This window comes from Stegostoma tigrinum, chromosome 16 (assembly GCF_030684315.1).
Source record: "Stegostoma tigrinum isolate sSteTig4 chromosome 16, sSteTig4.hap1, whole genome shotgun sequence".
In the NCBI taxonomy this organism is placed as follows: Eukaryota; Metazoa; Chordata; class Chondrichthyes; order Orectolobiformes; family Stegostomatidae; genus Stegostoma; species Stegostoma tigrinum.
This window is the reverse complement of record NC_081369.1, coordinates 21687779-21699629: the sequence shown is the minus strand read 5'-3', so window position 1 is coordinate 21699629 and position 11851 is coordinate 21687779. Positions and strand designations below refer to the sequence as shown.

The following is an 11851-nucleotide window of genomic DNA, read 5'->3' as shown; positions in this document are numbered from 1 at the left end:
AAGGTGAGAGTGCGCTTCTCCAGTTTAGGTCTGACAGGCCAATGGGATTTGTTTACACAAAATCGCCTCGCATTTAAGAGATAGCAGGAACTGCAGATGCTGGAGAATCTGAGATACCACGGTGTGAAGCTGGATGAACGCAGCAGGCCAAGCAGCATCAGAGGAGCAGGGAAGCTGACGTTTCGGGCCTAGTCCCTCCTTCAGGGAGGGGGGAAAAATAATTTGAGTCTCTTTTGGTTTAAGAAGCAGGGCGCACTGAAACGATTGTACCACCCAAACAATGGAAACAAAAGCACCACGCTAAATTTTTGTACGGAAGCTTAAGTGTAAACACGAATTTATATTTGCATATGCACAGCACTGAAATTAGAATAATACAACTGTGCAAATAACAACCCTCCCCCGACAACAACCATCACCAAAGAAACGCAGATGCTGAAACAAGAACAGAAATTTGCTGGGAAAACTTAGCAGGCCTGGCAGTACCTATGGAGAAAAGGCAGCGTTCACGTTTCGGATGGCGTGACCCTCCATAACTGTTCTGACCTGAAACAACAAGTGAACTGTTTTTCGGTGAGATCAGAAACTGGTACTTGCATGCTTCTGAAAGTTCGACACCATTATTCACTATCCCACATTTGAAAACGACAGGTATTGTGAACCCCAAATTGTTCTCGATATTTTTCACTTTTCGCAGACGTGTTCGGCAATTTAGAAGCCAGTGTTATAACAAAATTCACCAGATGACTACAAAGCTGAATCCTTTTCAAGGATTGTTCAATGATTTTTGCTATTTTGTTAGCTCTGGGGCGGGTCGGATTTAAACTACACAAGGCCATTTTAAAGTTTTCAACCGAAAATAAGGTTTGAAAGTATGGTTTGATTTAATCTGCACTGATCCGGTTACAAATGAGCGTTCTTTTAAAAAAAATACTTGCTTTATTTCCCCCCATGCCATTTGAAACGTTGGCGTATCAATTTCAGCTGGGCCTCAGGGGATATGTCTAGTCAACGTCTCTCACTGGGAGTGAGCGAAATGTTTAACTTAACCAGGGCCTAAGTAAAGACAAAATCATGACTTTGTTGATTATATATTCTTTGTAAAATTAAAATTATGGGTGATTTGTATATATTGTCAGTTAGAAGTCGCGCTACGTTTGCGTTTAATCCTGAAATGTGACTGGGAAATTGTTCGTTTGTGAAACGTTCAGATTCAAGTCTGCGGGAGCAGAAAAGGCTCGGCTTTGTCAATAGCCATTGAGGGGTTTTTCATGAATAATTAAGTTTGTGAATGCGGGAAATCTGCGAAGTCGCCGGTACTCTGAGGTTGCCACTTCAGTTCTGGCTTGAAGGAAGATGTCTCTAATCCTGGCTCAATAAATCGAAACATTCCCGGTTTCTCTGACTCGCTATTTTGTGGAAAAAAAACAATGTTCTTCGTGAGCTTTTTTTAAATTTTAAAAGAAGGTTATTACACTTAGCACCCGCAATGTTAACAGTTCTGAAACCTGCACGATTTTCCTCGGGATAAGTTAAGAAAACTTTTTTAAAAAATGTTGTTACTCATACTGAGGGATGGTTGTTTATTAAAAAAACAAATATTCATGCGTTTGTAATACAAGCGCATTCCGAAAATAAACGTGCACTTTGGAAGCTGGAGGTTTTGGTAGCTATTGAACGGTTTGTTGTTCGCAGTTTAGTCTTCATTATTAAACGCTAATCCCAGTTTTTCTCCAACAGTCTGTCTTATGTTATTTGCACTTTCAGTCAAACCCACACTTCACCGCTCAGAAACCGTTCACAGAAATTGCCAGTGCAGAACGAGACGTTTGGCGATAGCTCGCCAGTTTAAAGGTTAACGCTAATATTATCGAATAAGCGAAACGAGCTAGTCAGAGTTCTTCAGAACTAACCAAAAATTCACTCATTTGCTTCGTCGCCCCGTCTAGCGAATACATTTTTATTGCTTTTAATTTTTAATTATCTATCTGCTCCGGCCGAATGGTTGTCCTTTCCGCGACATTTTGGTTTCTGTCGATGTTACGAATGCACTTACACACCAGCCTGGTCTCGTCCTTCCGGAGTAGTTGGCTGTTAGCCCTCCTTTCTCGGGAGAAATATTTGTAAGGCGCTGACAAAAAGCGCACTGTTAATTTCCAAGAAGAACACCAGCTTAAAAGTTCTAGGAATTCCTCCCTTCCCCACCCTCCAAGACCTCCCGTTGTGTTTTCTTGTTCTGTGGAATTGGCGAAGAAGGTGGAATCGCAGCATATTAATGCCCCCGGTTTGATACCGTGTACCTTTCAGTCTCTGCTGACCTCGAGGGGGAAGATCCGAGACTGCACTGTATTGAGGAGCTGCAAACTGGAGCCATGGTCTTCCCAAGCCCCCGCTTTCTCTGCACTGTCACTTTAGTGTTTGCACCCAGACAACTGATTAGTTTTGCATTCAAATTACTTCACTTTTTTTTGTGCTGAATGAAGGTTGGGATGCGCGGCCACATTGCCTCTTAAGCTTTTAGCATCAAGCACCGGCTGTGGTGTGTGCTGATGCCAGGTTAAGGGCCTGCGCGTGAACTGGCGTGCAGTGGGGATGTCGAATGCTGTTTCTGCGTCCACCACACGCCATTTAATCCGTTTACTCTTTGCAACAATTTTTTTTGTTTCTAATGCCGTCTATTGGGCAGATTTCGAAGTTAACTGTCATTACCCCCGCATCAGAAGGTTTTAACTGTTAGACCAGTGTGATTTTTTCTCTCTCTCTCTTTCATTACAATGGTCACCAATTTGTGACTGAAGAGAGGTGTAAACTGAAACCATGGTTTGAAAATTGCCCAAAACATCATCCGTTATGTTCAATAGAGATGGGGGGAAAATACCCATCGCTTCGATTTCAGGCTGGTTTGAAATCGGGTGTTCAGTGGACAGAGGCCAAACTGTTGACAGAACACATCTCCCCCTGGCTGAGCAAATCTCCTTGGAAGCACATGAGCCGTTGTTATTGGGGAAATAACATCCTGTGTTGCTAACATGTTCTATATGCATGTGGTTTTTGACAACGTTTGCTCCCAGAGTAATTTCTTTATTTCTTGCGATGGATCTTAGAGCTTTTGATATGGCTGTATTAATTTCTGACTTATTTCCTTCTTGCAATGGTAAAGGGAATTGTTGAAATTAGGGTAGTAAAATACTGCATTTTTCGGTTGTCAACTACTTACCATACTTTGCAAACTTGAACAGCTTTAGTTTATTGTTTCATGAGGCGGCCCAGGGCTAGTTTTATCCAATTATTTTTAGTTCTCACATTTGCTATTATTTCAAAAAGGAACATGCCCTCTCCCCAGAAGGATTGTGCAAATAAATACTCATTCAGTGCCCACCATAATCACAGTACTTATTTAGTTCTGTACTCATCTGACAATATACGATTTCATGTTTCAAAATAGGCCAGTCTGCCTTTGGGCATTCTTCCTGTAAATGTGGTCCTGCATGTGAATAACTAATTCAATAACTGATCTTTTTGAACAGCTAGCGCACTTGATTGCCATGGCAATGTAAACTATAGTAATATATCATTGCCCCTTTAATCTTTTGACTGTGTAGATTTTTGCATTATATTCAAACTGTCCTTAAATTTCTTATTATTTGTCCCTGGTCTGAATTACTGGTAGACCAACTATTAATTCTGTGGTCTTCTGGACTTGTTTGTTTAGCTATAGGCTAGGCTTGGAAAGGAGCATTTGCCTCCCTCACCTGGGCACTCCCCTGTCCCCAAAAAATGTGCAAATAAACCAAATATTTCCTGTATCCATCAGACGTCAAACCATTTATTGCCATCCATAATTATTAGATGTGTTTAAAAAGCACTAGACAAAATAAGTTTGCTTTCTGTTCTTTATCCAAAAAATCTAGTAGTTACGTACATTTTTGGTTCATTTTCTTAGATTGGATACATTTTCATTTTGCTGTTCTTACCTGAATGATTAGAGCTTGTTCAGGAGTATTGTTTCAGTCATGAGAATTTAGAAAATTCTCAATGCATTTTTGACACAAGCCTTGATTGGCTAAATAAAAAAGTTAAGAAGAGTGGGTGAAGCAATGGGGCACATAGTGTACTAGAATTATTTGGAGTCTAGATTTGAATCTCATCCATATTAATGTGACAGAGCTTCTTGCTTTTTTAAAAAAATATATTAACTGTGAAGGTCCCATTTCAAGTTAATCGTTCGATCTTCAACCAGTTCCTAACGTGGATACACGACTTATCGTAAATTGAAGAGAGCCTCCGACATCTTCCAGAAGGTGCTTAAAATTGAATTTAAAATTATACCACTGCAAGCAGAAGCTGCTGTTTTGAATTTAAAATGATGGGAGTTTGGGGTAAAGTTTCTCTTGTTGTTACATGTTAATAACATTATATATACTCTGAAGTGTTAGTAAGTTCATTACTTGTGTGAAATGATACACGTAGGAAATCTTCCTATTATGTGCAGTATTGCTAACACATAGTCACGTAGATGGTTGTTTAATGAAGAAAACAACAATGCTGGAGTATTTGCTGTCGTTGAAGGCAAGTTAGGGAAAAAATGATACTTCCTTCAGTGCTGAAAAATTTCACTCCAGAAAATAGATCACTAAATTTGTTTGATCAGTCAGGTTGTTTTCTCGGTTGTTTCTTTAGAACAGGTTACTTGTTTTGACCTCTCATAACTTGTTTTGCTGCTATGTTCACATCATTGACCTATATTTATAGAACCACATGTTTTAAAATTGAGGCATTTATTTCTGGGGGGTGAGAGGTGGGAGCCCAAGCTTGTGTATATGAGATTAGATTGCAATGTGTCAGTGTGAGCCTAATGCTAAGAACAAACAGCCAACTTAATAAATATTGCTTGACAAACAGTAACACCAAGACATTCAAAGCTTAGTCTTTAGATGATATTTTTGGTGCACCAATAGGTAAATGTCTTTGTGCTATGTCTTAATCATTCTATTTTTGTAGTATAGATATATATTCTTTTAATTTTCAGAGTACAGGAACTCTTGCTTGCTAAGAGCTGGATAGAACATGTGATGCAGTGATGTGGAATTAGGAAATGCCAACATGGTAAGATTAGCAAATTTGGTACAAATTATATACGGGGAAAAACAGCCTCTTTAACAGCCAAACCATGGGAGGATAGGGATAAAGACACTATGTTTAAGAGTTACTCATATTTGATCAGTTATGATTGCAAACAGGGAAAAATGTTGACTAGTGTTTCTAAGTGGAGTGACTGGATCCTGCTTTCCCAGTTTGTTCAAAAGGAAGTAACAGAACATAAAACAACGACATTGCTACTTAAAGGTGGAAAAAAAATTTATTCGGTATAATGTCTTTGAAAAACTGTCAGATTATTCTGCAAATGTAGGTGGATTAAGAGAAAGGTAGAAATTTAAGACAATGCAGAGTAAAATGCCAGGTGAGCAGCAGGCAGACTTGGTTGAGAAATGGTATAGGCCAAGATTTTGTATTGATAATTTTTGGGAAACATCACTCATTATTCCACTGTGATAGCAGAGTCAGGAGTTGAATTTTTGCATTATTCTCCAGACTCCTGCTGTTGCTGTCAGGGAATCTATACTTGGAGACTATAATTTCCAAACTGCAGCCTATGGAAAATTTAATTATTTGAAATTTCCTTTTGTGCAGTTGACCCACTGTAAAACCTTACACCTCGTTCAACACGATGCAAATTTAGCATTTCTTTGGCAAGATTCTAACTTAATATTCACTATCAAACACTCTTTTTGGTCAGTGGCTAATTTTATATTTGTAGAATGTCGATTTTTTTTTTCCAATAATAGTCATATCTTTGAACTTTAGAAAAATGCATACTTTATCGGTACAGTTATTATTTATTTATTTCACTCTCTGAAAGTTTTTATACTGAAGGAACTTGTTCTTGAATCCCTAGTTTGCCAAATGTGAGAATACTACAATGTGATTGGCTGATAATCTGTTTGTTACACCATTGCTGCTGCATGCCCAGACATTCCCTAGGCTTGGCTCCAAGTTGAAAATGCCACTTGTAAAGCTATTTCTCAGATTGCCAGATCTTTCTGAGCAGCTTGAATCATGGTTAATGGCAAACATGTTTGCTTCATTGCTGATTTTAAAAATTTCAACCAACAGAATAAGGTTAACCTTTGAAAGATGCCAAATGATCCTTTTTTTTAAAAAAATGAACAAGCCTAGTAATAAATGTTCAGGGGAAAACACAGACCTTAAAAATGGATGATGCTTTGTGTGGTACAATGGATTAATCCAGGACCATGTATGACAATTTCAGAATGTCTGAGTTCTTTATATCCAATGAAGTAGTTCTGAAGTGTGTCACTGCATAATGTAAGAAACCTGCCAGCTAATTTGCACACAACAAACTCCAATAAATAGTAATGTGACATATACCAACTAATCTGTTTTAGTTTTATATTTTAAGGGATCAGTATTTTACAAGGGATAACTGCTTCAGGATAGGACAATGGGATTTTCGTTTTCACGTCCATGTGAGTGGGAGATGGAACTTTGGCCTTCCCCTAAAGATGACACCGCCAACAGTTTGACACTGCCCCAGTGTGGCACAGCTGTATTTTTGTCTTCACATTGGACCTGAACCCACAAATTCTGGTTTAAAGACAAGACTGTTTGGAGCAAACCAAGTGGGACAATTCGACTGCACAGTAAGTGAACATTGTCATCAATTGTTTGGACCTGATGGTCTGTAACTGTTGCGTATTAAGTATAGTATAGCCTGATGAGGGTAGAGTCTTCTTCATGTGCCGACAATAAATGGTTTATGTGAAATTAGTTTGGACGGTCTCTCTACAGTTTCTTGCTAACATGGACTAACTGCATTTTCTTTAAATTGCCACTAAATGGTAAGTTGACTCAATGGAACCATAGAAAGGGCAATGTGCAATTGGGGCAGAAATGGTCACAATGATGAAGGTACATCTGGGGGTGGGGCTAAATAGAAGGAAGTGGATGGAACATTGTTCACCATCGATTCTGTTGAGCACAGAAACCAATGGAAACATCCGGGGCTTAATTTGTATGTTGCAATATTTGTGTCACTACTGAGTTGCCCAACACGGCTGAGAGATCAGAGAAAATCACTGACTGCAGAGATTTCTTTTTTAAAAAAGTTGTTGTCTTGTCGTTCAGTTGATTTGTGGTAGGAAAAAAGGCCCTTTCAACTTGAAATATCTTCTCTTCTGATTTAATATTGTTCGATACCAGAAATAGCCCAGCATTGCATGAATAATGAGACATTTGCTGGATGATCTTTTTCATGTTGTTATTAAAAGTTTATTTAAGTATTTTGCCAATGCATGGGCTGGATGCATTAGATATCTGCTGTTTTTATACGATGTATTTACCCAAATCATTCTTCTCTTTTGACAACCTTCACCCCACTACCACCCAGCAAACAACCACAAATAGTAAGGTAGTGTTGTTCAAAAGCTGCCTGGGGGTGAGATGGGAAGAATTCAATTCACCATTACTAACATTCTTCAATTTGTTTAGAAGTCAAAGAAAAATAAATGAACCACTAAATTAGGAAGTAGGTTAAAACTGTCTAAACATAGTTTCTTTGGAAATTTGTTTTTCTGTACCTCTGCAGTGGGATTGTTGTGTCATGATTTGTTTTGGAGATGAAGGTCTTGCAGCACATTCTGTAGACGTGCCATATCAGGCAGAAGTTGTAGGTTTGCTTCCCACCTAGGATTTAGTATTCAAGGAAAGTGCAGTCACAATGTGGTCAAGTTAGTTGAATGTCAACTGGTAAATCATTTAAATGCACTTATGGGTTCCACATCACGCTCTTCACTTCAACGGACTGTTAGAGGGCAAGAGAGAGTTCCAACTGGGATCAGACCAAAACAATTAGATTTTTTTTAAGTGGCCACATTTTCTTGATTAGGGTTCAATGCTGGTGTGCCTGCTGCACCTTTAATCACTCATCACTCACCAAACAGAATGCAATAACATTCCTCGTCTTGAATTAGACCAATTATTCATTGATGCAGGTGAACTCCTCGTGGCCCAATTTCTCTGCCTCCAAAGCACAGAACTTTAAACTTTCTCATGGGTTTAGCCATACTTGCAGGTTGAAGTGTCCTTTCATAGTGAGATTGTAATACTGAATGATGCCTTGCCTTGATTTTCTGGAATGTGGTCCAACTCTGCTCTGGTTGGCATGGTCACATGACAGGTATGTATAACTTTGACTTATCAGGAACATCAGTTTATCACTAGTATCCTTCTGTTGGATTTTCAATTCCAACGGCAGGAATTGACTGTCCAACAATCTGGAATTCTTCACCCAAACCCCTCCACCTCACTGTTCTCTCTATATTTTAAGGTTTTCTTTTTCAGAGTCATTTGATCAACTACGCTTTTCCCCTCCCCCCACTGCATCCCAAAACCAGCCCAGCCTGTCTCTGCCTCCCTAACCTGTTTTTCCTCTCACCCATCCCTTCCTCCCACCTCAAGCCGTACCTCCATTTCCTACCTACTAACCTCATCCCACCTCCTTGACCTGTCCATCTTCCCTGGACTGACCTATCCCCTCCCTACCTCCCCACCTATACTCTCCACTCTACCTATCTTCTCTTCTCTCCATCTTCGGTCCGCCTCCCCCTCTCTCCCTATTTATCCCAGAACCCTCACCCATCCCCCACCTCTGATTAAGGGTCTAGGCCTGAAACATCAGCTCTTGTGCTCCTGAGATGCTGCTGGGCCTGCTGTGCTCATCCAGCTTCCTACTTTATTATCTTCGATTCTCCAGCATCTGCAGTTCCCATAATCACTAATATTTCCTTATCTGATTTGATGTTGAATTTTATTTTATAATGCTTCTGTGAAGAATCTTGGAATGATTTAATGCTTAAAAAAGCCATGTAAAATTTATTATTGTAGAATTAATGAGTCTGTTTCCATTGATTCTGTCAAAATTAGGATTCCGACTTCTGCCAAGAGGGATTTTATATTGATTGAAGTACCATTTATTTAATATTTCATAGAATTAGAGCATTTGGCAAAACCTGTATTTGATACCCACCAATACTTGCTGTAAAACTGACTAGTTTGTACAGCTATTTTAAGAGTCACCTACATTGCTGTGGGTCTGCAGACATACGCAGACCAGATGAATTAAGGATGCCAGATTTCATGCCCAATTATTGAACCAAATGGATTTTTAAGGCGATCAGTGGTCATGGTCACCATTGCTGAGAACAGCTTGTAATTCTTATTATCTAAATTCAGATTCCACCAGCTACCACAGTGAAAATTGAACATGTGTTCTCAGAACATTGGCCAGGACTTTAGACTAACAATCCAATAACATTGCCATGAGGCCACTATCTCTCAGCTTTGCATTGATGGCAAAAGACACTGCTAGGAAGTGGTTTTGAGGCATTATCCTGACTTTTTAAAAAAATTTTTAGACTAGTTATACCGGTTGCATTGCTGCAATCTGATTTTCTATTTTTATGTCAACTTAAGTAATATAGGGTAGTTCTGCTCCCGAATCCAGTGTTGGATGAGCAATGTGCGATCACCTTGGGTAGCAAGTTGGCTCAGTGGTTAGTACTGCTGCCTCACAGCACCAGGTTCAATTCCAGCCTCGGGCAATCATGTACACTCCACCCAGACATTCCCCTCGTGTCTGACCTTGTGAACTTTGCAGATCAAATCAAACTTTGGTCCACTTTCCACTGTGGGCTCAGCTAGGTACTCTTAAACAGCACTGTGGTAGATGTGTTGCACTTGGCCTTGTATTGGGGACAGGAAGGAAAAATTAACTGCCTGGTGTCACTGTTCTCATGCTGTGTAAATAGAATTGGAGTTGATTTCAATGTCCCCATCATAGAATATCCTGTCAAAACCAAATACTGTGAATCATAAATACTTGAGGAAAACACTCAGACACACTCACCAACAGAGTGAGGAGTCAACACTATTGAGACAAGAGAGTTAGAATCACATTAGGTGAAAATAAAAGTATTCCAAGTGAGAATGTGGTAACTGTCGTACGTATTTTTCCTCATTTCGTAAAATCCCTGTAGTTTGGAAGCAGGCTATATGGCCTGTTGAGCCAACACTGCTCCTCCAAAAAGCATCCTACCCAGGTGCACACCCCCTACCTTATCACTCTGCATTTCCCACAGCTAACCCACACATCCCTGGACACAGAGCAATTTAGCATGGTCAATCCACCCAACCTGCACACCTATAGACTGTGGGAGGAAACCAAAGCACCCGGATGCAACCCACGCAGACGTGGGGAGAATATCCAAACTCCAGGTGGACAGTCGCCCGAGGGTGGGATCGAACCTGGGTCCCCAATACTGTGAGGGAGAGGTGCTATCCACAGAGACACTGCTGATGCTCAACACTGTTCTGCAGACTTTTTGATAACTACTGGTTACATTTCAATGTTTCAACCCCTGAGTGAAATTTTGTAGGTAGTCATAAACACAGAAACAGGCCCTTCAGCCCAACTCGTCCATGCTGAACCAGGATTCTGAAACTGGTCTAATTCCATTTATCTGCTTTTGGCCCATATCCCTCTAAACCTTTCCTATCCGTATATGTGACCAAATGTCTCTTAAATGATGTAATTTTACTCGCTTTCAACACTTCCTCTGGCAGCTCGTTCCATATGTACACCTCCCTCTGTGTGAAAAGGTTGCCTCTAAAGTCCCTTTGAAATCTTTCCCCTTGCCCCTGAAGCCTATGCCCTCTAGTTTTGGACTTTTCTGGAGAAAATTCCATGGTTAAACACTCTACGCATCCTCCTCATGATTTTCTAAGCCTCTGCAAGGTCACCCCTCAGCCTCTACTCCAGGGAAACGTCCCAACCTATCCAGCCCTTCCTTATAACTCAAACTCTGAGATTAAAAAAAAGTGTAACTGACCTGTGTGCTGAATTATTGTTACAATCTGCTGATTCTCGATTGCATAAACACGTTCTGGTCTTGAAATGAGATAACACAGCATGGAGCTGGAGGAACACAGCAGGCCAGGCAGCTCCAGAGGAGCAGGAAAGCTGATGTTTTGGCTTGGGACCCTTCAGAGATCCTCTCATGCTGCCAGGCCTGCTGTGTGCCTCCAGCTCCACACTTTATTATCTCTGACTACAGCATCTGTAGTTCTTGCTATCTTTGGCCTTGAAATGATATCTTTACGAGTTGCATGTTAAATCTGTTCAGAGATTACCACCATCTTTTATATAATTCACATAGCGGAAAGCAAGTCTGTGTCCCAACTCTGATCAAATTTCAGTATTACATTTGAAAGCCTTCATTAATTTTTTAAAAAAAGTTTAGTCCCAAATAGTCCTGATTTACAACTGCCCTTCATAATGGCCAAACTCACAAGCAGTGGATTTTCAATATTGGACTACGTGGTGCCTCCTGGGGGCCTTCTTGTGGTGCGTTGGCAGTGCCCTATCCCTGCACCGAGAGACCTAGGTTCAAGTCCACCTGCTCGAGATGTGTAATAACAGCTCCAACTACGTCGATGATATAAAATAATCGTGCTTTCCCCAGGCGGATACAATTCATATCTTATCAAAAAGCTGGAAAGCAATGCTTAATATCCCGCAAAAGGAGGGATGCGTCCGAATCGCTGGCACGCTGGGAGGTACAGGATTATGGAAACCTGTAACCAAAAACCACATCTCTGCATCAATGGATAAAGGGATAGCATGGAGCACATGGAACAGGCTCGAGGGGCTAATTGGCCTACACCTGTCCCGATGTTCGTATTTAATGCTTGCATTTATTTCTGCATTCAGAAA

General features: G+C 40.4%; 1 long non-coding RNA gene across 1 annotated transcript; it reads left to right on the top strand.

Annotated features, from left to right (window-relative positions):
• Positions 1-520: 520 nt before the first annotated feature.
• On the top strand, positions 521-7224 carry LOC125459676 (uncharacterized). Its single transcript, XR_009446783.1, has 3 exons — positions 521-651; positions 5030-5106; positions 6482-7224. It is a non-coding gene; the product is annotated as an uncharacterized LOC125459676 (long non-coding RNA).
• Positions 7225-11851: the final 4627 nt, after the last annotated feature.